The sequence below is a fragment of the Humulus lupulus genome, chromosome 7 (assembly GCF_963169125.1).
Source record: "Humulus lupulus chromosome 7, drHumLupu1.1, whole genome shotgun sequence".
Classification (NCBI taxonomy): Eukaryota; Viridiplantae; Streptophyta; class Magnoliopsida; order Rosales; family Cannabaceae; genus Humulus; species Humulus lupulus.
Window position 1 is genome coordinate 188,349,832 of NC_084799.1, and position 21,524 is coordinate 188,371,355.

Consider the following 21,524-nt stretch of genomic DNA (forward strand, 5'->3'; position numbering starts at 1 on the left):
TACTAGAGAACACATTTTCTTGGCAAATTCTGCTCACCTTCCGTGGAAGAAACCAGAACCATTAAAGAATCAAAGGGCGAAGAGAGACCCTTCAAAATTCTGTCAATTCCACAATGATATCAGACATAATACTGATGACTGCAAACACCTGAAAGATTAAATCGAGACTCTTATTAGGGCAGGACCTTTGGCTCAGTACGCCCGAAATCGAACAACTCCTAGTTAGTCTGCTGGACAAAACACTTCGTCAGCTTCGGAAGCTCCAATGAATCAGATCAGAGCATAGGTGAATCAGGATAATCATCCTCTGATAACAGGAGGAGATATAGCCACCATTTCAGGAGGGCCTCATTTGGTAGGCACGAGCAGAGTTTCCCAGAAGAGGTATATCAACGAGCTGAAATCCCATAACGGAGTCGAGTTTGTCCTGGAACAATGGTTATCAAAGCAGCAATGATTGGAAAAACAACAAATTATTTTCACAGAGGAAGATGTCATCCATGTTCAGTTCCCACATAACGATCCTATGGTGATAACCGTTCAGCTCGCCAACCGGAGAGTTAGGAGGACGCTAGTAGATAATGGAAGCTCTGTAAATCTGCTATTTAGGTCCACTTTAGAAAAAATGGGATTGTCTGTAATCGACCTGAAGGCAACTTCCATGATTCTATATGGGTTTTCTGGTGAAGGGTCGACAGCTATCAGAACAATCGAGTTAGTGGTGACATTGGGTGAAGGTCCAAGAACCGTCTCCAAACTTCTTGAGTTTGTGGTCATTGATTGTCCAGCCGCATACAATGTGATTTTGGGTCTACCTACGCTAATGGCCTTCGAATCCATAACCTCTATCCGTCACCTAGCAATCAAAATCCCCTCGTCTGAGGGAATATGCACTGTCAGAGGCGATCAGCTCACTGCTAGGGAATGCTATAGCATTTCCATGAAGGGAAAGTCACAACCCAGGCAGCACGCGATGGCCATAAATGACGGAGGTGAGGGTCCCAGGAGGTGGAAGTCACCTCTGGGACGGAAGAACCTCAAGATTCAACGGATAGAGGTGTCACCCCGAATGATGACATCGATCCACGAATGGGCGAGGACAGGTCAGAGATCCAAGCTATTGAGGAGATCGAGGAAGTAAATATAGATCCCACAGACGCTTCGAGAGTCGTTAAGATTGGAAAAAATCTTGGCGATGATAGGAAGAAGGAGTTGATTAATTTTCTGCAAGGGAGTCTAGATGGCTTCGCCTGGTCTCATGAGGACATGGTGGGAATAAGCTCAAGTGTGATCATGCACACCCTTAGCATGGATAAAAGCGTGCCTGCGAAATCCCAAAAACAGAGACGTTTGGGAACAGTCCTAGCTAAGGCTTTGGAAGAGCAAGTAGCTTGGTTATTAAAGTGCAGATTCATTCGTGAAGCAAAATATCTTATCTGGGTAGCAAATCCTGTTCTGGTACTGAAGTCGAATGGAAAGTGGTGGACTTGCATCGATTTCTCTGATCTGAATAAAGCTTGTCCTAAGGATTGCTTCCCATTGCCGAAGATTGATCAGCTGGTAGATGCCACTGCGAGCACTACTACAAAAATGAGTTTCTCGACAATTTTTAACTGTCGCTATTGAGCAACGACGACAGTCGACTAACTGTCGTATTTGCCTATGGCGGCGTAGGGGTAGCTACGCCGACAATTATTAGGTGTCGCCCTAACTGTCTTATTTGCCTATGGCGGCGTAGGGGTAGCTACGCCGACAGTTATTAAGTGTCGCCGTTGCTGGTTACGCCGACAGTTATTAGGTGTCGCCATTGCTGGCAACCTCGACAGTTATTAGGTGTCGTCATTACTTGTAAAAAAATTATTTATTTTTATTTTAAATTAAAAATTATGATTTAAATGAAACATTTATATACAAAATCTAAAAAATTATAGATTAAAATAACAAAACTTATACAAAATATTTACAAATCTTAATAAAACAAAAGTTGGACAAATATAGCACTACTACTCTCAAAATTTTTGTCAAGTAGTCGTAGATAGTAAGTATCCAAAATACATCTTTATTAATTATCCAAAATCAAACTCAAATATACAAATCGTACTCACATTTACACAACAAACTATCTAAAGACAACAAATAAACATCAAAATGAATAAAGAACAATCATAACAACACATATAACTTCCACCTTTGACACAAATAAGCCTTACAATCTTGTTACTTGAATCCCGAGCCTCAATTTTGTAACTTTCAGATTGAGACTTCTTTTACTCTTAATGGATATAGTGGACATAATTGAGCAGTCTACGGAACAAGAATCTAATCATCCCATAAATTTGAGCATAATCAACATGGCTATATCTCATCTGCAATGACAAGTTTACAAAATGACACAAAGTTAATTGCCAATAATAATAACTAGTACCACTCAAGAAGAGAAATTTTTTTCATAATAATTTTTTTTGGTAGAAAAGCTTTCTGGTAAGCAACTAACGAAAAAATGCATCAAACCAGTCAAGTAATTAATGTTATATAGTTGGATGAGCTTAGTGTATTTTCTCTAAAAACAATATTTATGTAAGGAATTCAAAGTCAAGTTCTTTCCTAAACACGAATATTATAACTTCTATCAATATTAACCATGAGAATAAGAACTTTACAAGTCATTACAAAAGAACAAACAACACCAGCAACCACAATCAATTATATATAGATTGCACTAGGTGGAAACAAATAATCGTGTTTTGAAAAGATAAAAAAAAGGTCATCGTCGTGCATTCCATGGACAACCTATCAGACATCCATTCCTTGTCCATATTGTGCCTATTTGTTTTGATAAAAAAAATACAAATTAAGACAACAAAATAAGCATACAAAATAACTTAAACAAACTCAGTAGTCAAAATTCATATATATTTACCATAATCTGTGTCTAAGATGAAAAGTAGCTTTTCAAGTATAAACAATAATAAAAATAGTATATCATATTCTTACTATCATCCTGATGTTACTTTACAATCTCTTTGCAGCAATTGCCAAATTTACTCCTAAGTGGTAGAAAACAAGAAAGTGTTCATGCCACTGGAATTTGAATGGATCAAAATAGTAATATTATATATATATATATTCATACATATATACAATGAAGATTTAGATAATTATAGATGAATAGTAAAAGCAGTTAAAGTGATAAGAACCACTGATGGCTATTACACTTAATTTGCATACATATATGTCATAATTATATACATGTAACTTTTAGTGCTTGTATAATACGAGAGCAGAGACAATAAGTTAAAACACCACAATGGCATTATGCATTTGCATTTTGCAGCATAAGTTGTCATGTCAATAAGAATCAGTTTATGGTTTATTAAAGAAGTGAGTCAAGAGACAGATATAATACACCTTCTATGTCTACTTTCGTTATCATACGTACAAACTACAAACAAACAACAAATGTCTCACAGAACAGCACCGACCATATTCTGTGCTTGCTTGCTCTTAACAAAATCAATACATACAAGCATGCATATGTTTAACATTGTTAATCTCTATTTATCAAAATACACAGAATTTGGTATCAAACAAGGAAGGTTTACCATAGTAGTGTGTTTTTTTTTTATTAAGAATCAGCCTAGAAATCATTGTCAAAACAAGATACCATAACCTTGGAAACCATGGACCTAGTAAAAGGGATGTAGCTCAAACTGTACATGCCTCATTTGATTACAAGGCCAAATTAATACACATAAATTTTACATAAAAGAAAGAAAGAAGAAAGGGTAGTTTAATTCAATAATAAAAAATGTGTTTGATACATAATACAAAGGCATCGAGTAACCAAAAACAAAACAACAATTCCATAATCAACTCATAAACAAATCAAACAAGCTTAAACTTCAGCCACCACTTTCTTTAGTCACCATTGTGTTAGTCAAAATTACAAGTTCAATCACCATTCCAAAAATAAATAAATAAAACTAACAATTGGTTCTTTAAAATTGAAGACAATACCAATTTCTTTACTAAGAATCTCAATCAATCCAAAATGTGAGACCAAATCATAAACTTAGAAAAATAATCAAAACCGAAATTAAGTAAAATAGAATGAGAAACCTTGGGGCCAATAACGGTGGCGAGCGGCGGCTTCGCACGACTCGAGGAGCGTCAGTGTACCGTCAACTGGAGGAGTGTGGTCGACTTTAGAGAAGACAACACCACACAGAGCCGTGGACTGAACACCCATGGCACCCCGTCGCACCACCATCTCCAGCCCACGCAACCCAGTCGTCGATCAACTACAGAGAGAGAGAGAGAGAGATCTTTACTTGCACCAACGAATCTCCGAGTCCGCGTCGTCAAGCCTCCAGCAGTCCCGCTGAGCCTCTGTCAGCCCCGTCGATCTCCACCGTTGTTGAAGCCTCATATGGCCCCTCGCCGTCGTAGTTGAAGCCCCCGACTGCCGGTGTTTCGAGCAGGAGAGAGAGAACGAGAGGGATCGGGGAAGAGTGAGAGGGGAGAGTGGCTTGGAAAAGAAAGAGATAGGGTTTTCGTATCAGACATTTTGTTTTGGGGAAGGATTTTGTTTTTTGTTTACTTTTGGGTCAACTACACATTTAAAAACAATTAAAAATTTCATTACTCCAAAAAAATTTAAAAATATATGATAATCTTAATAAATAATTTTGTAATAGAAATATAATTTATTATCACATTAAGTTATTAATTAAAAAAATATTATTATAAAAAATTTAATAACTTATTTTAATAAATATATATTTACATAATTTAGTTTATTTTTAAAATTATATATTCATTAAATTATTCAGATTTTTTCACTTATTTTAAACTTTTCTTATTTATTTAATTACAAAAAGAAAATCTGATTTTTAATATATAAATTAATTTTTAATTAACACAATTTCTTTTTTATTCAAATTAAAAGCATCTTGATATTTATTTCCAATAATAATAATATACCAATGGGGTGATCAAAATTTCTTTTATTTTAATTCTCATAATTTAAAATATAAACCTTTAATTCCTGATAAATCTCATTTATCAAATTTAAAGATTTCTTATTATTTATTTCTCAATAAATAAGAATACAATTTAACAAAAGTAAAACTTTTTAAATTCAAAACTATTATAAATACAAAAGTTAATAATATGAAAAATTAAGAAACAAAAAAAAATATTTTTAAAAGCTTTTAATAAAAATATATAATTTTCATAAATATATATTTAAAAAAAGTTTAGTTTATTTTTAAAATTAAATTATTTATTAATTATATTTTTTATTTGAATTTCGACGACAATTTATAATTGTCGGTATTGGACTTTTATTAACTGTCGCTGTTGAGGTCAATGACGACAATTTTTAACTGTCAGCATTGGTCTTGAATTAACTGTCGGCGTTGGGATCAATAGCGACACCTTTTAACTATCGGCATTGATCTCGAGTCAACTATCGACGTTGGGGTCAATAGCGACAGTCAAAAGCATTGGTGACAGTAATTAGCTATCGGCGTTGGTCTCTATGCCTACAGTTTTTAACTGTCAGCGTAGAGTCCCGCTAAGCAATTACGACAGTCAACAGAGTTGACTGTCGTGGTTGAGTGTCGGGAAAGCCCAGTTTTGTAGTAGTGGGGGGCACGAGCTCATGTCCTTTATGGATGCGTATTCTGGATATAACCAGATCGCGATGAATCCTGCGAACCAGGAGCATACTTGCTTTATGACTCCGACAAATGTATATTGTTATAAAGTTATGCCCTTCGAGCTAAAAAATGCTGGGGCTACCTACCAGCGGTTAGTAAAAAATATGTTCGTTGATCAGATCGAGAAAAACATGGAACTGTATGTCGACGATATGCTAGTCAAGTCAAAGACTGCCGATAACCATGTTTCCGATCTGAAGGAATGTTTTTAGATCCTGAGGAAATACAATAGGAGGCTAAATCCCCAGAAATGTACTTTTGGAGCAGCATCGTGAAAGTTCCTGGGGTTCATAGTTTATACAAGGGGGATAGAGGAGAACCCAGAGAAAATCAGGTCACTGTTGGAGATGCCTTCGACCAGCTCGCGCAAAGAAGTTCAGAGCTTGACTGGAAAAGTGGTGGCGCTAAACCGATTTATTTCAAAGTCCACTGACAAGTGTTTTCCCTTTTATAACTTGCTTAGGGGAAATAAGAAATTTGGATGGACTGAAGAGTGCGAGCTGGCATTCCTCGCCCTAAAAATGCATTTGGCCAAACCCCCAATATTGTCTAAACCTATATCTGGAGAGCCCCTGTTCCTATATTTGGCCGCAACAAAAAATGCAGCCAGCGCTGTGTTAGGTTGGGAAGAAGACTGTGCTAAAAACTCGGTGTACTATATAAGCAAAAGACTTCTTGGGGCTGAATTGCGGTACCCGCTAATAGACAAGATAGCATTCTACCTAATATTGGCTTCTAGGAAGCTTAGACGACACTTCCAGTCCCATTCTATCCACGTCATGACCAACTAGCCTCTAAGGTAGGTATTACAAAAACCTGAAGCGTTGGGATGTCTTTTAAAATGGGCAGTAGAGCTCAGCCAGTTCGAGATACTGTACATACCAAGGACCTCGATTAAGAGCCAGGCCCTTGCTGACGTTGTGGCTGAATGCACCGGATTTCAGGAAGAGTTGTTAAAGGAGACGGTACAGGAGTTGTGGAAAATATTCGTGGATGACTCATCTAACGAAAATGGATCCAGAGTTGGAATCATATTGATTTCTCCAGAGGGGCATCGATTCCATACAACGCTGAGGTTCGAATTCAAAGCCTCAAACGATGAAGCCGAGTACGAGGCTTTGTTAGCTGGGCTCAAAGTGGCAAGAGAATTGAAAGCAAGGGTCGTCCAGTGTTATAGTGATTCCTAGCTCGTGGTTAATCAAGTGTTGGGGGAATATCAAGCGCGTGGTACCAAGATGGAAGCTTACCTAGCTAAGGTGAAGAAAGAGTTGTCGTAATTTGAGTATGGTACGGTCGAATAGATCCCCTGCGAGCAAAACACTAATGTTGATGCTTTGGCAAGACTTGCCACCACCAAGGAAGCTAAGACTTTGAACGTAGTACCAGTGGAATTCTTGGAGTGTTCACTACTGCTTCTACGATGTGTTCTGCATGAGGAGACTAAAACCATTATGCAAGAGGTGCATGAAGGCTTTTGTGGAGATCATGTTGGGGGGGGGGGGGGGGGGGGCAAAACCTAGCCTTGAAAATATTAAGGCAAGGTTATTTTTGGCCCACTTTAACAAAAGATTCCATCTCCCATGTTCAGAAATGCGACAAATGCTAGCGCTTTGCCACAGTCGCATGAGTTGCTCCAGTCAAGCTGACAATGATCTCATCCCCTTGGCCATTTGCAGTACGGGGGATTGATATAATAGGATCTTTACCTATGGGAAAAGGAGGAGTTCGTTATGCAGTGGTGGCCATCAATTATTTCACGAAGAGGGTAGAGGCCGAGCCTTTAGCAACCATCACTTCAAAGAGAGTCCTTGAATTTGTGGTTAAAAACATAGTGTGCCGATTTGGGCTTCCTAAAAAGATCATGTCAGATAATGGAACCTAGTTTGACAGTGATCTCTTCATCGATTTCTGTGAAAAGCATGGAGCTATTAAAAGTTTTTCTTCGGTTGCATATCCATAGGCCAATGGACAGGTCGAGGCTGTGAATAAGACCCTAAAGGCGAGCCTTAAGAAAAGGTTAGATGAGGCCAAAGGAGTATGGCCCGAGCAGCTCCCACAAGTACTTTGGGCATACCAAACTTCCCACAGGACCTTCACAGGACACACTCCTTTCTCCTTGTCTTTCGGAAGTGAGGTCGTCCTTCCCTTCAAAGCAAAGGTAGCCACACAAAGACTAAGGACATTTAGCCAGGAGCGGAATGATGAGTTACTTAACGCGTCTCTAGACCTGATTGATGAAAAACGAGAGGATTCATAGTTACAGCTCGCACATTACCAACAAAAAATCACTCGTTATTTTAATTCTAAGGTCAAAATACGTAGTTTTGGATTGGGCGACCTAGTTCTTTGAAGGGTCTTTTTGGCAAACAAGGATCCTAAGGACGGCGCTTTAGGCCCGAACTAGGAAGGACCTTATCAAATTGTGGAAGTTTTTTGTGAGGGAACTTTCAAGTTAGCTCAGCTTAGTGGAGAGATAGTCCCACGAACCTGGAACACCATGCACTTAAAGAAGTATTACCAACCATCTATGTAAGGCTTAGTTATAAAAGCCATTTAATTAAATAATGGGGGATTATTATTTAAATTTTTCTTGGAAGCATGGTTTTAAATAATTTTTCTTTATAAGGTTATTTATAAATTAGCTAGTGTATTGGTGTTTGTAAAAGCAACCAAGAAATTCTTTACATTATGGTTACTTGGGGGGCATATAACCTGAGGTGGATCAGAACAAGGTTGCCAATTGACTTAAAATTTTAATCTACTTAAAATCTTGGATACAACCAGGTATAAAACTATCCTGGATACAACCAGGTCAGAAACTTAGAAGCTTGGATAATTGATTATCCGACGGCTTTTTAAGAGCTCGAGGTGTCAATAAACCTAGCACGAACTAAGTTCAAATCACTTAAAACCCTAGATACAACTAGTTCCAAAACTTAGAAGTTAGCAAAATTGAATATTCGATGGCTCTTTTAGAAGCTTGAGATATCAATAAACCTAACACGAACTAAGTTTAAAATATTTCAAATCCTGGATATAACCGAGTCCAAGGCCTGACACTTAACAGATATGATATAAATCAACACATTAATTTTGGATATAACCAAACTCAAAATATTTATCCCGATCTAAAAATCAATTCCTAAAATCTCGTATGTGCAAGTCTAAGAAAGCATAAACATGAGAGATAATCAAGGAAAAGACAAATAGATTAAAAGTTAGATATATGAATTGAAATTAAAATGTCCCGAGGAGAGAAACCTCGAAATGGCCAAAAGGTGAGTGTTTACAAAAAAATAATAATAAAGAAAGCTTCATCAAGCCCCTCCAGGGTGTTCTGAGGACGTAATCTCTTCAGTCTCCTACTCGCCCACAATGAAAGCATCCCCTGTCTCAGACTGCTCTTGCAGGATCCGGGCTTTGAATTTCTCGAGGTATGGATCCCACAGTTTAGGAGCCAGGAAAGAGAAGTTACCATCCTAGTTAAATGCCTAGAAATGGTATAGCATGCCTTCCATGGAGGACAGTGAGGTCGCTTTCTCCTTTTTAATAGCAACCTCGATCTCTAGCTGCTTGGTTTGGCCTCAGCAACCTCGACTTGAAGAGCAGTCAAGGCAACCTTTGTGGCCTGCTCACTTTCTTGAGACAAAGCAAGGGCAGCCTTGGCATCGTGCTTGCTTTTTTAAGCAGATGCAAGGGTAGCTTTGGCAGTTCACTCGCTTTCTTGGGTAGTGGCTAGGGCAGTCTTGGCAGCCTGGAGCTTATCCTAGAGCTCATCATTCCTAGCCCTGACCTAGGCTATACTGCGGTGTTGAGCCATGACAGACTGCAAAAATAAAGAGACAAGTTAGACGCATACTGGGGAAAAATAAAAAAATTATTCAACAAGGAATGATATCTTGCTGTGAGGGTCATCCCCAAGGCAGACTCAAGGACGTTCTCCAAACTCTTCTCTTTTATCCCTCGCAGAGCGTCCCCCGAAAAGTATCAGGGATCTTCTTCAAATTCTGAGGATTGACTGGGATGCGCAGAGTAGTGGTGGGGAAAATAGGAGCTGAGGGATCAGCTTGTATAACTTGATCTTGAGCAGAAGCAGGTGGAAATCGAGGAGGAGGCGGAGGAGGACCCCTTTTCTCTGTCACGATGGGAGTCAGAGCTGCTGTGCTCGTACCTTTCCCCTTAGCCAGAGATTTGGAGGTATTTCCTGTCGCATGAGGCATTTTCTTTGTGTACTGGGGCTTCTTTATGACAAGACCTGTAATACCCTGGTTACCCCAGAACAGTTACGGTGAACAGTGAACTGAAAATTTGACTCGCTACCCGAGTCCTTTGGTTAAAACGTGATCTAAGTGCTATTATCAGGTTAAGGTGAAAAACTAGTAAAAAGGAAAGGATATACTTCATTAAGTGAATAAACTGCTCATGAGCCTTTCAAAATGTTTACAAGTAGTTCGTAATACAAAAGAGTCACTATTGTTTCAAATTTACAGTCCCCACCGGCCTAAGCGGCAAAAATAGGGTAAACCCCTAGTCCTTTTGAGAACTCCTTGACCGTGGCGGTCAAGCGGCCCTGTATGTACACAACATCGCCCAAGCACTCCACTCAGGGTTGGGTGAGCTTTTCTTTCCCTTTACCTGCACCACAAAGCACCCATGAGCCAAGGCCCAGCAAGAAAACACAATAAAGCATGATATAATATCAACAACGATCATAATAACTATTCAGGACTACCAGACCAAACAAATAGGTGACAATAGCCAAAAGTCACAATAATGAGTATAGTCTCCTCTAGCCATGTGACGATAGAGTCACCAGGGCTCAACTGATGAGTGGTTCTTTCATAAGTTTGATCAGGACAGGTGCAAGGTGATTAGTCACCAACATAACCTTCCTCACGACTCTAGAGTCGAAGCTATGGACAACGTCCCTTAGCCACGTGACTAACGGTCACCGGGGTCATATACCTTGGCTATAGACATCTGGTCGTAGACCAGGCAAGCACTTATAAGTTCTTCGATCTTAGGGTCGGTCCCGCATTAATGCCATAGAGCCATTCAATGCGTGTTCATCGACTTTAGAGTCGGTCCCTGACTAGTCAGTGCCATAAACAGGTAATCAGCGTTCACTAGCATTTAATATGCAATCCATGTCCACATATGTCAATCAACACGCTTCAATAGCAAACCATGCATGTCATATACCTATACGGGGTGCAACTGTATTCATACACTGTTTTCTTACCTTAGGTTCGAGCGAGAAGTATGATAAGGACGACCCTTGAGAACGATCAATCTTTTAGTTCCTTAGCGGTTACCTAATCACAACCAATTATAACCTCCATTATTGAGAATCCATAATAATAGGGTCTTAACCTAAGCATCACCCTCGGGACCTCGAAACATGCCCACACGGTGAGTAGATTCGATCCCGGGCCTTAAGGATTGAAACCCCAAGTCAAAAACCCTTAAAAATACTCAAAACGGGACTTAGAAGGAACATGGTAGCGCTACAGCGCTCAACCCCTAGCGTCCTAGCGCTACACTCAGAACCACCCAAGTGCCAGAAAGCCTCCTGAGGAGCGCTGTAGCGCCCTAAGGTGGGCGCTATAACGCTACCTCCAGACCCAATCTCCCCTGAACCGACCTTCTTCAACTCCTTCGATTCTAACTCGATTTCCAAGCTTCCAAATCCTATTCTTGATGCCAAATGATCCCAAAAACCATTCTAACACACCCCAAACATCACAAACATGGGAACCTTAGCCAAAACTCCCAACAAAACCATGAATTCACCCTAGAAATCTCAACTGCAAAATAAAACCAGAACAGGGAAAACCAGAGAAAACCACGATTAGAAACTTACCCAAAGCTCGGCTTATGATGGTCTTCAATGGTGGAACACACTCCCAAACTCCCAAGGCTTGCTTCCCAAGCTTGAATCCTCAAAATTGGTTCAAAAACCACAAAGAAAGGTGAAGAGAATAAGGTACGGGAGAACTCTTTTGCATACTCTGTTTTTTCCACTTTCTTCTTCAGCTGTCAAAGGTTATATCTATCCTAGGGGTGAAATTTCCATTTTACCCCTAGGTCAATTAATAGTTTCTAAAGACTCCCAAGGGAATATTTGGTACTTTCCTCCTATCTCGTTAATCATAATTAACGCTCTCCAATTCTCGCTATCCTCAATAATCTCAAACACCAATAATTCACAACCCGTTACCTTTTATCTCCCGGTAACGCTCTAATCATCAAAATCACCCCGAGACTCAACCCAAGTCCCGACACTTAAACCTGTTGTGACTAAACTGCTAATCAATATTCTAAGATCGTCTCATGTCGAATAGCTCGAACAAACCCACATCATAATGTGGTCTCAACACATATCATCGACATGCATACAATTAATTATAATATAATTCTCATAAACATGCATAAACACATTTAATGGCATAATTAAACAATTATGGCCCTCCCGGCCTACTAATCCAGCCGTTAAACCACATTAGGGAATCCGGGGCATTACAGGACCTGAGCTGGTTTTTCCTTCCTGGAAAATTGTGCGGAGGTCAGGAGCTCTTGTTCGTTCCATCTCTTCATCTGAAAAGAATAAGAAGGGAGTTAATACACAAGTAAAGTCATAAATTTACATAAAAGAAATAAATGAAAGTCCTACCCTCCGAGCTAGGGGAGGAGTCTATTATCACGACCTCCGGCCTTGGGACTACTGGAGGAGATGGGGAGTCTAAGTCTATAATTTCTTGGATTATAGGAGGTTCAGGCTAAAGTTCTACCTTGGGGCTAGACTCATCTACATATTGCCTAAATCCAGGGGCAAAAGTGCCCTGGAGCAAAAAAGGCCACGACCTATGATTGGTCCCATATTCCTAAAAAATAGATGACCTAAAGGTTGAGGTGTTGTATACAACAACAGTACCCTTAGAATAACCCATATCATAACGCAACACTAGATGGTCCACGCACTGGAGCAGGGTTATGTTATGGTCTGGATTGATAGGGTGGTGGTGGACGAGTTGGTTTGGGTTAAATCTAACTAGCCTAAAATCGGTGACAACCCTATCTAATTCCTCATAAAGATATGGGTTACCTTGGCTGGAGGGGTCGACTGCTGCCCTCGATGCAGCTCGTTCTAGGTCAGGGCCCTAAGCAGCCTCGGGAGCCCGCCTCTTCCTCATAAGAGGGACCTCGTCTTCTTCTTATTCCTCCCCTTCAGCGGCCTCAGGGTTTCCTTCTTGGGGAGGCGAGAGCACGTGGTCTATCGGAAGGGTAGCCCTTGTCCTTCTTAAGGCCAAAGGCTGGCCTTCACTGATCAATTTGCACGCCAGCATCGTGACGTCAGTCACGAGCTGGCAGTAATCCTTCTCGCGGGCCAAAAGCCCAGATAAAGTGTCATACTGACCCCTAAGGGTCACAAACTTCTCCGTCCTCGCGAATATGGCTGCACAAAAAATGGTAAACTCAATTAGTATAAATATAAGGAGTATGTCTATTAAAAAAGAGAGAATGATTTCACGATCTAAAAAAGAAAGAAGACTTATGAGGACGGTTGAAGTATCGATGCTCGCAGTTGCGGAACCCATTCGACATAAAGAATTTATCCTTGTAGTCATTGGGGTGGCTGGGGAGCTCAATAACCGAGGCTGAGTTCGGGAATCTGGTGAGGTAGTAGAACCCATCACCTCACCCTCTATGCTTCAGGTTGGCCTTAAGACAGAAGAAGTAGAGGATGTCTACCAGAGTGGGGAGCTCCCACTGGTGTTTTAAAAAGAGGTATTTCAGCCCTGTCAGAAGTCGGTATGAGTTGGGGGGGGGGGGGGGGGGGGAGCTAAAACGGTAACAACTTTACGTAGTTGAGGAAGTCAGCAAAATATTGGTCAAGGGGAAGGAAGGCCCCTGCCTTTAAGTGCTCGTCACTCCAGGCCACAATGTCGTCTTGGAGGGGCGCGCAGCTCCGTTCCCCTTTGAACAGAGGATGGGCAATGAGGATGCCGGACCCGACCTCTATATTGTGGCTCAGCCTTATTTTATTAACACTTCCTTGGGTCGTTATCTTGGAGACGATTGTCTCTGTCTCAAAGAACACGTTAGGGTCAATCACGATCTCCTTCTCCACCACATGACCGAAATGAGGAAGAGGAGATTCAGGGGCGATCTCTTTTCCCTTGTTGGTTTGTTGAGACGAGGGGCTAGCTGCATTTTTCTTGGGTACGCTCTTCTGGGGTACACTCTTCTTGGGTGCCATTAGATCGCCTAACGAATAAGAATGACGAGTCACTTAATAGGCGACCTAAGATTTTGTAAAGGTAAAGGCACAGAAGCACGAAGGAAAATGGTGTCTTTTGATATACGAGCTAAGTTAATCTCAACCCGTTGCGCGATGCCATGCACTACCCTACGCTACTCACCTCAGTTTCCCCAACATACCTCTGATGTTTAGGGATCTGTGCGTTAGAAAATCCGGCTACTACTATCCTTGGGGGGCGGTTTAGAGAAAAACCACCTAAGAAACGTGTTCCCTAAGAAATCTGGTTTTTGAACCCTAACCTTTCATCTTCTATACCCCTAATGAGTATTTCCAAAGATTCACCTAGAAAATACCCAGTTTCGTGAATGCCACAATTTTAAAAGATATTCTAAACCTTCTCAATAAGCCTAAAAATTAAAACCTATGTGCCAAAAACATCGAGAAAGCATCCTAATATACACCATGGCAAAGCATGGATGAACATGGTAAAAAAAAGGCAGAAAACAGTAAAGAAAAAGTTTATTTGAAACGACAATACTTACAGTGTGTTCGTCGGTTGAAGAAGTATGTTTCGCAAGGCCTGGGAGACTCACTCTTGAGTATTTGAACAACCAAATGTCAGAGAGATCTTGCAACAAAGAGTTTTTGGATTTTCGAGAAGGACGAAGGTTTGAAAAGCACAAAAGAGAGAAGATACAGAAAGTTTTCGAACAAAAGGTGATGAACTCTGATAATTATCTATCCTATTTATACGTAAACGACATACATCAGTGTGAGCCATCCGATTTGGTTAGTACAAGATCCGAGGGTTGTGTTTCAAATGACAAAACAACGGCAAAAAGTTGACAAGAACATTATCACAGTCCTCGAAACCCGAACCGATGCAAATGGTAATGTTCCATGTGTACAGTACTCGAGTAGTGGACAAGAATGGGAAATTGTAATGGAAGTCTGAAAGTCTCTACTGTGTAGGTCAGAAGATGATGTCATAAACCACGAGCAGGGACTTGGGGGGAAAATGTGTATCCTAATTTCAGCACGAGTCTTTTACTCATATTGTGTACAGTTGGCAGATGATTGCATGGAAGGATAGCTTATAAGTCCAAGTATTCTTTACGTTAACGGCACGGTTCTCATGCTGATTGTCCGAGCTAGGGATACATAAATTGGAAAGCGCGAGCTTGCAATATTTATAAGGCATGACCTCCATGATACAAGCTTGATGGTGTATTCAGCTCATGATAGATTGAGGATATGTCGTGTCTGCGGATCCCCGAAGACTCAGATGCTTTATACGTTCGTCTATGGCCAGCCTGTGATATTTGATGTCCCAAATATTAGGAATATATTTATTGCATGATCGAATCATATCCTAATATAAATGGGAATATCTCATAATAAATGTAGTATATATGCAAATATGTGATTAACTCACACGGTTACCCAAACCTGTCCAAGGAGTTTCTCTATAAATGTTGAGAATATTGGAAAGAGAAAGGGACCGCTATTCTGTAATATCGAGACTTTGTCAAAATAGAGAGAGAAAAGCAATAATAATATAGACTCGTAGAGTAGGTGGATTTTAACCACTAAACCACGTAAATAGACCAGTGTTCTTGAGAGTAATTTTCTTATTTCGGTTTACCATCAAGCACTAATTCAACCTTGTTATTTTCTTGATTCACTATTGGCGAAAAATCGCGTCAACAGTGGGTGTGGAGGTCATCTATTAGTGTTTTTTAAAACATTTACTTATATGATTTTTTTACTACATATGTAGCGCACCAATATTTTATTTTTATTTTTATTAATTTCGTGCTTTGTTTTATTTAATTGTTAAGTGTTGTGAATTTTTTTTATATGTTAGAATTGTTGGTAGAAATTATTTGAATATTGTTAATTGTCTTGTTTATTTATAAATTTAATTTGTGAATAAATGAGTTTTGGTTGAATGCACCAAGGTGCATGGTAGGTAATGATGCACCCTAGTAATTAAGTATGTTCATGTGCATGGTTGCACGGTGCACTTGCATAAAATTTTCTACACACTTTTATTAGAATTATTTTAGTTAATTAAAATGAAAAAAAGATATGGAAAGGGAAATGAGTGGGCGTGTGAAGCATAGTGAGAAAGAGGCTACTTCTTATCCTATTTTATTTGGCAATTAAAATAAATCAAATTGAAGACAATGGCTAAAATGGGAAAGGGAGGTTGTCATCTTTTATCCTATTGATTATTTTTCCTATATTGAAGACAATCAAATAAAATAATTAGGGAAAAGGGATTTGAATGGGAAACTTACCAATTCCCATTAGGATTAGTGTGGCTAGATTAGATTAAAAGGAAGGAAAGAAAACAAAAGAGCCTTTATGCTCATAAGGTGTTGCCGGCTAGGAGGTGAAGGAGAGAGAGAGTGTGCGTGAAAGCTAGAGAGAGAAAGAGAGAAAGGAAGAAAGAAAGAAGAAGGAGAGGAGGAAGAAGAAGGTTTTGGAAAAATCTAGGTTGGTGATTTTTATCCTTAAGTAAATTAAATCCTCTAATCTATATCATCATCTTTTAATCTCTAGTACACATGTTAATGTTTTTTATCTTCTTTTTTTTTTTGTGGGTTTTGAAAACCCTAGGGTGCCCAAGGTCATTGTGCACTTGTGTTCTTGAACACAATCAAGGGAGGTAATAGAAAATTTTCCCCAATCTCTTGTTGTTTGGGTGATTGTATTCCCTTGGGTCATGTTTGGGTTTTTCCTTGTAAATAGGATTATAATCTATGGCAATCTCAATGTTTGGTCACTTTGATAAGGTGGTTATGTTTTATGATTATGATGTTTTTGAAAGCACGATGGGTTTAAATGAGATTTCTTGTTGTATGTTCTTGGGTAGACCTAATGATTTATTTTTCTTAAATAGGGCGTGAAAATTTGGTGATATATTTTGAAAATAGTACTATGGATGTTTCAGCCTTGTGAGTATGTCTTAAGGTGGTTTGATTAATTAATTTATGCTAATGGTAATATTAAAATACTTAAAAGAGGTTTAGAAACATGTTAGGGTACGTGTGGATGTAAATGAGATTTTTGGTTTTATTTTATGTTTAAGTCATGAGAGTTTCGGCCTAGGGTTTTTGTGTCATGTATATGTATGATTGATCTATAAATATGACTATGATTTGAATGTGTATGTGATGTTAGAGATTCTTCTTAGATTGATAATATGATAATAGGTGCATGCTAGGGTTTGTGTTTAAATTTGTGTTGATTAAACATGTATGATTATTGTATGAGTTTTGTGAAGCATGATGTAAAATGATGAATTTCATGACTTAATATGCTTGCTAATTTTTGTGTTTAAGTGATGAGAAATTTGGTGAAATAATGATTTGTATGCATAAATGTTTTTGTAAGTGCTATGATGATTTTATGAAATTAAATTTTAATTTCCATTAAAATTATATTTTTACTCAAATAGATACCTACAGTTTTTTTTTATATATATTTTATAAAGAAAATATGAGTTTTAATTCCAAGATAGTGATTTTTTAGGGTTCAATTTGTTGCTGGAAGTTTTGGTAAAATTTATGAAATATCTTTTAAATGAAAGGAAGTTTGTGTATTTGTTGAAAAGAATCAATACCCTAAAACTATGTAGCTATTAAAAATGATATTTTAAATGTAACCTTGAATGTTCACATTTTAATAAGTATGGTTTTCTTTATTTTAATTAAGCACAATGTTGAGTTTAGATTCACTTGTGATTTTTAAACAAAATAAATGGTGGTTGAAAGTTTAGTTTAAGAAATTAAAAATAATTATTTTGGTTATCACATATGAGTTTACACTACATAAATTAAGCCTTAAATAATACAAGCAAAAATATATTTTTCTCGCGCTAATTATATTTTATATAGTTTTTTTCTCACATCAAATCATGTAATTTTATTAAATTAAATAAAGTGTTATTTTCTAAAGGAAACATGATATCTATAAGTACTTTTAGATAATTTCAAGTTTTTTGTTATTTTTTTATGCAATTTATAATTAATAAATGGAATTATTATTTTTTTAATATGGCTAAATAAATTATTTTTATGAAATAAAAATAATGTCTTAAGAGATTTAATCAACTTAGGAATTTAAAGAAAATAAATAATGGTGAGGAAATTATGTTACTAAATCTTTATTTTGAAAATGTTAGAAATAAGCGCGTAGAATTTATCGATTTTAACGTCACTTTTTAACAACATTCACACGTATGCATGTTGCATGCAAATGCACTTTTACCTTAAAAAATATGTCTATTATTCAACCATATAATTTTTACTTAAAAACCATGCATGGATAATAGGTTAAATTGACGTTATTCTTTTGTGATTCTATGTGAAAAATTTGCATGTTTGGAAATTATGTGTAAATTACACTATGTGTGCATGACCCATGGACACATGGGGTATATGAGTTGGGCACAAGAAAAATCTTATGTAATGCTAAAGAATGCTATTTGGTTTTGGTTATAGGGTCGTTGTGAAGTTTGTTAAATTTTTTCTTTACTCGGACCTGAGGTAAGAAAGTTAGATAGAATTCTTTTTATTTATGCCATGAAGCGGTAAGATTGACTATGTATGATGAGGTACCATGTGATATGAAGTATGAAATGCTATTGTGAGTTGATATGGTGAATTTTGATGAATCATGTACATCCCTTTGTGTTAATACTACTAGATTGCATGTATTTTTGTATGTTGTATGAAATGCAATTGGTTGTTAGTGTGTTGAACGCGACACAACAAATGAGTTACTAAGGATCTAAGACGTAACCCGAGTTACTAAGGTATGGCGTAACTCATAGGGCAGACGCACCGAGGTGATTCAAGGACCAAAGCCTCCTGTTTACCTCAAGGTGTGACATGGACAAGAGATAGGGCCATGTTCACAAAGATGTAATGATAATGTCTATGATGTTGATTCTTGAATATACTATTGATGAATGATGTATAATGTATGATGATCACATTTAAGCATAATGCATGATGATGACGTTTAAGTATGATGTATAAATATGATTATGTTTTTGTTGTGTTTTCTTTATATGTTGTTTGTACTTCCTTACTGGGCTTTTAGCTCACCCCCTTACTTTCCCCCTTTCAGGTAATAAATAGGGTTTCTCTTTGGCACTCGTGGTGATGTGGGGAGTTCTGACGTCAGAGTGTGTATGGCATGGGGGTATCCTATGGGCGAGTAAACGATCAGCTTAAACGTCAGTTTTAAAGAACGATGTTATGTTTTATTTTGGTTTCAAAACTTATCAGTAGGACTTGAACTATATTTATTTTTAAAAACATTGCATGGGAACTTTTATTTTATTTTAAACTATTAGACCCAACTTGCATGTTTTAGCAAGACCTAACTGGAATTTTCATATAAAAAGAGGTTTTCTTCTATAAGTTTATGAGCATGGAGATGTTTTAAAAAATATTAGTCTAGGGTGTTTTACAACATCATTATATGAAAATTCTATAATAGGGGTCGTTTTTATTTATAGTACGTGAAGAAATTATAACCCAAATTTTTTTATATGATGGTGTAAACTGCAGTTATATTAGGCATCCCACCAATTTTCAAGAAATTCTATACAATTTAGGGTGTCGAAAAAGACTTCAAAATAATTTGTTTCACGCATGTATAAAACAAGCTTAAAAACAACATATTTTCGTGTTTTTGGTATATGGAAAGATTATAATTCAAATTTTTTTATATGACGGTGTACTTTAGAATCCCCACATATTTTTGGGAAATTCTAAATAATTTACAGTGTTGAAAATAAGAAATAGGATGTTTTGAAGCTTATTTTATACGTGTGTGAAACAAGTTATTTTGAAGCTTGTTTTCGGTATCGTAAATTATTCAGAGTTTTTTAAAAACTGGTGGAAATTCCTAAATAACTATAATATACACCGTCATATAAAAAAATTGGATTATAATTTTTCCACATGCCAAAAGCAGGGACGCCCCTACCGATAAGGGAAAAATGCATGGCCCTACTATAGTCGTCCCCTATATATATTATATCGAATATATATATATTGTGGTCTGTATAATTTTATTTTTTTGCATTGAGTTCTATATTTATTTAGTAATTAAATTATTGAAAATAATCTAATACCAAAACATAGATCTGGTGAAGGTGTGTGAGGTATCACCAGTATTATCATATGGAATACTTGGTTCAAGCTTTTAAGCAACTAATGATTTCGATAGGAGATTGTGGTAGTTTCACTAAGATAAAGTTCAAACCGAAATGTACTTTATTTTATGCACCAAATTTTTTTTAAGTTAGAGAATGAGGCTTGTATTTAACCCAGTGGGGGATTGTTATGATTGATTAAATACAAAAGGATAAGTGTTAAAATACAAGCAAGATATAAACACTTAGTGAAATTCACATAGTGAAGATGTGAAATTTGAATTTCCATTGTAGGCACTTTCAAAATGAGCTTTTGGGCCCAAAGTGATGCATGGAGGTATCTAAGGGCCCCCAAAAGGTTTGGTAGCATTTGGAGCAATTTTTGGACCTTTGGAGGGGTCCAAAAATAGAGAGGGTGGTGATGCGTCACCACCCAAGGGGCGTAGCATCGCTTGATGCTTAGGGTTTCAAAAAATCCTACCAAACGATTCATCGCCTGCATGTAGGCTACGTATCGTCTGGCAGGTGATACATTGCATGCATGCAGGCAACGCGCCGCCTACTGATGTCCATACAAGTTACGTAAATTGCTCTAAATGACATGTTTTACAAGTCTAATCCTATTTGTTAGACCTAATGACGGTGTCTACTCTATATAAGGGTCAAAGTAGATTTTTGGAAGACTTGATCACTCTCTCCAATCTCTCTCTACCCTCTTTCTCTCTCTAGCTTCAAGAATCTCAAGTTTTCTCCAAGAACTCAAAAAGAAAATGCTTGACTTTGTGAATTTAAAGACTTGTTTAATCTCAATCCTCATTTCCTCCTAGAGAAGGCCATAAGCATTAATGGTGGCTATGAAATAAAGTATTAGGACAGAGTTAAGAAACATGTATAAGCATTGGATTTGTGGTTTTGTATTATTCTAAGGATTTTCTCAAAGTGGTTATTCCACAAGGGTTTTGAAAGTTCATCAAAGTTGAAGAATATTGTAACGCCCTACTTCCTTAGAGCCGTTACTAAGTGAGTTTAAAACGTGCAATTAACTCGCTAATCGATGTTTTAGGTTAAAAGTGTAGCTAACCGTAATAAAAGTCATACAATTTAAAAATGTAACCATTCATTGAAAATTATAAAGTGTTTAACATTTGGGATCCAAAAAGACTGTTTAGAAATATTTACAACTCAAAATATAATTAAAGTTGATTAAACGACAATATCTGGTTTAATACAAGGCATCTCCCAACAATACCCCTGGTCGTGGCAGCCAGGCAGGCCAAACAAGTACACGTCGCTTCACGCTCTCCATACTTATGGTTGGTCGACCTTCCCCTTGCCTTTACCTGCACTATAGAGCACCTGT

General features: G+C 37.7%; 1 long non-coding RNA gene across 1 annotated transcript; it reads right to left on the reverse strand.

Annotated features, from left to right (window-relative positions):
- Positions 1 to 2,039: 2,039 nt before the first annotated feature.
- On the reverse strand, positions 2,040 to 4,589 carry LOC133788946 (uncharacterized). The gene is made up of 2 exons (XR_009873420.1): positions 4,120 to 4,589; positions 2,040 to 2,366 (listed from the first exon to the last, which is right to left on the reverse strand). It is a non-coding gene; the product is annotated as an uncharacterized LOC133788946 (long non-coding RNA).
- Between the last annotated feature and the right edge of the window lie 16,935 nt (positions 4,590 to 21,524).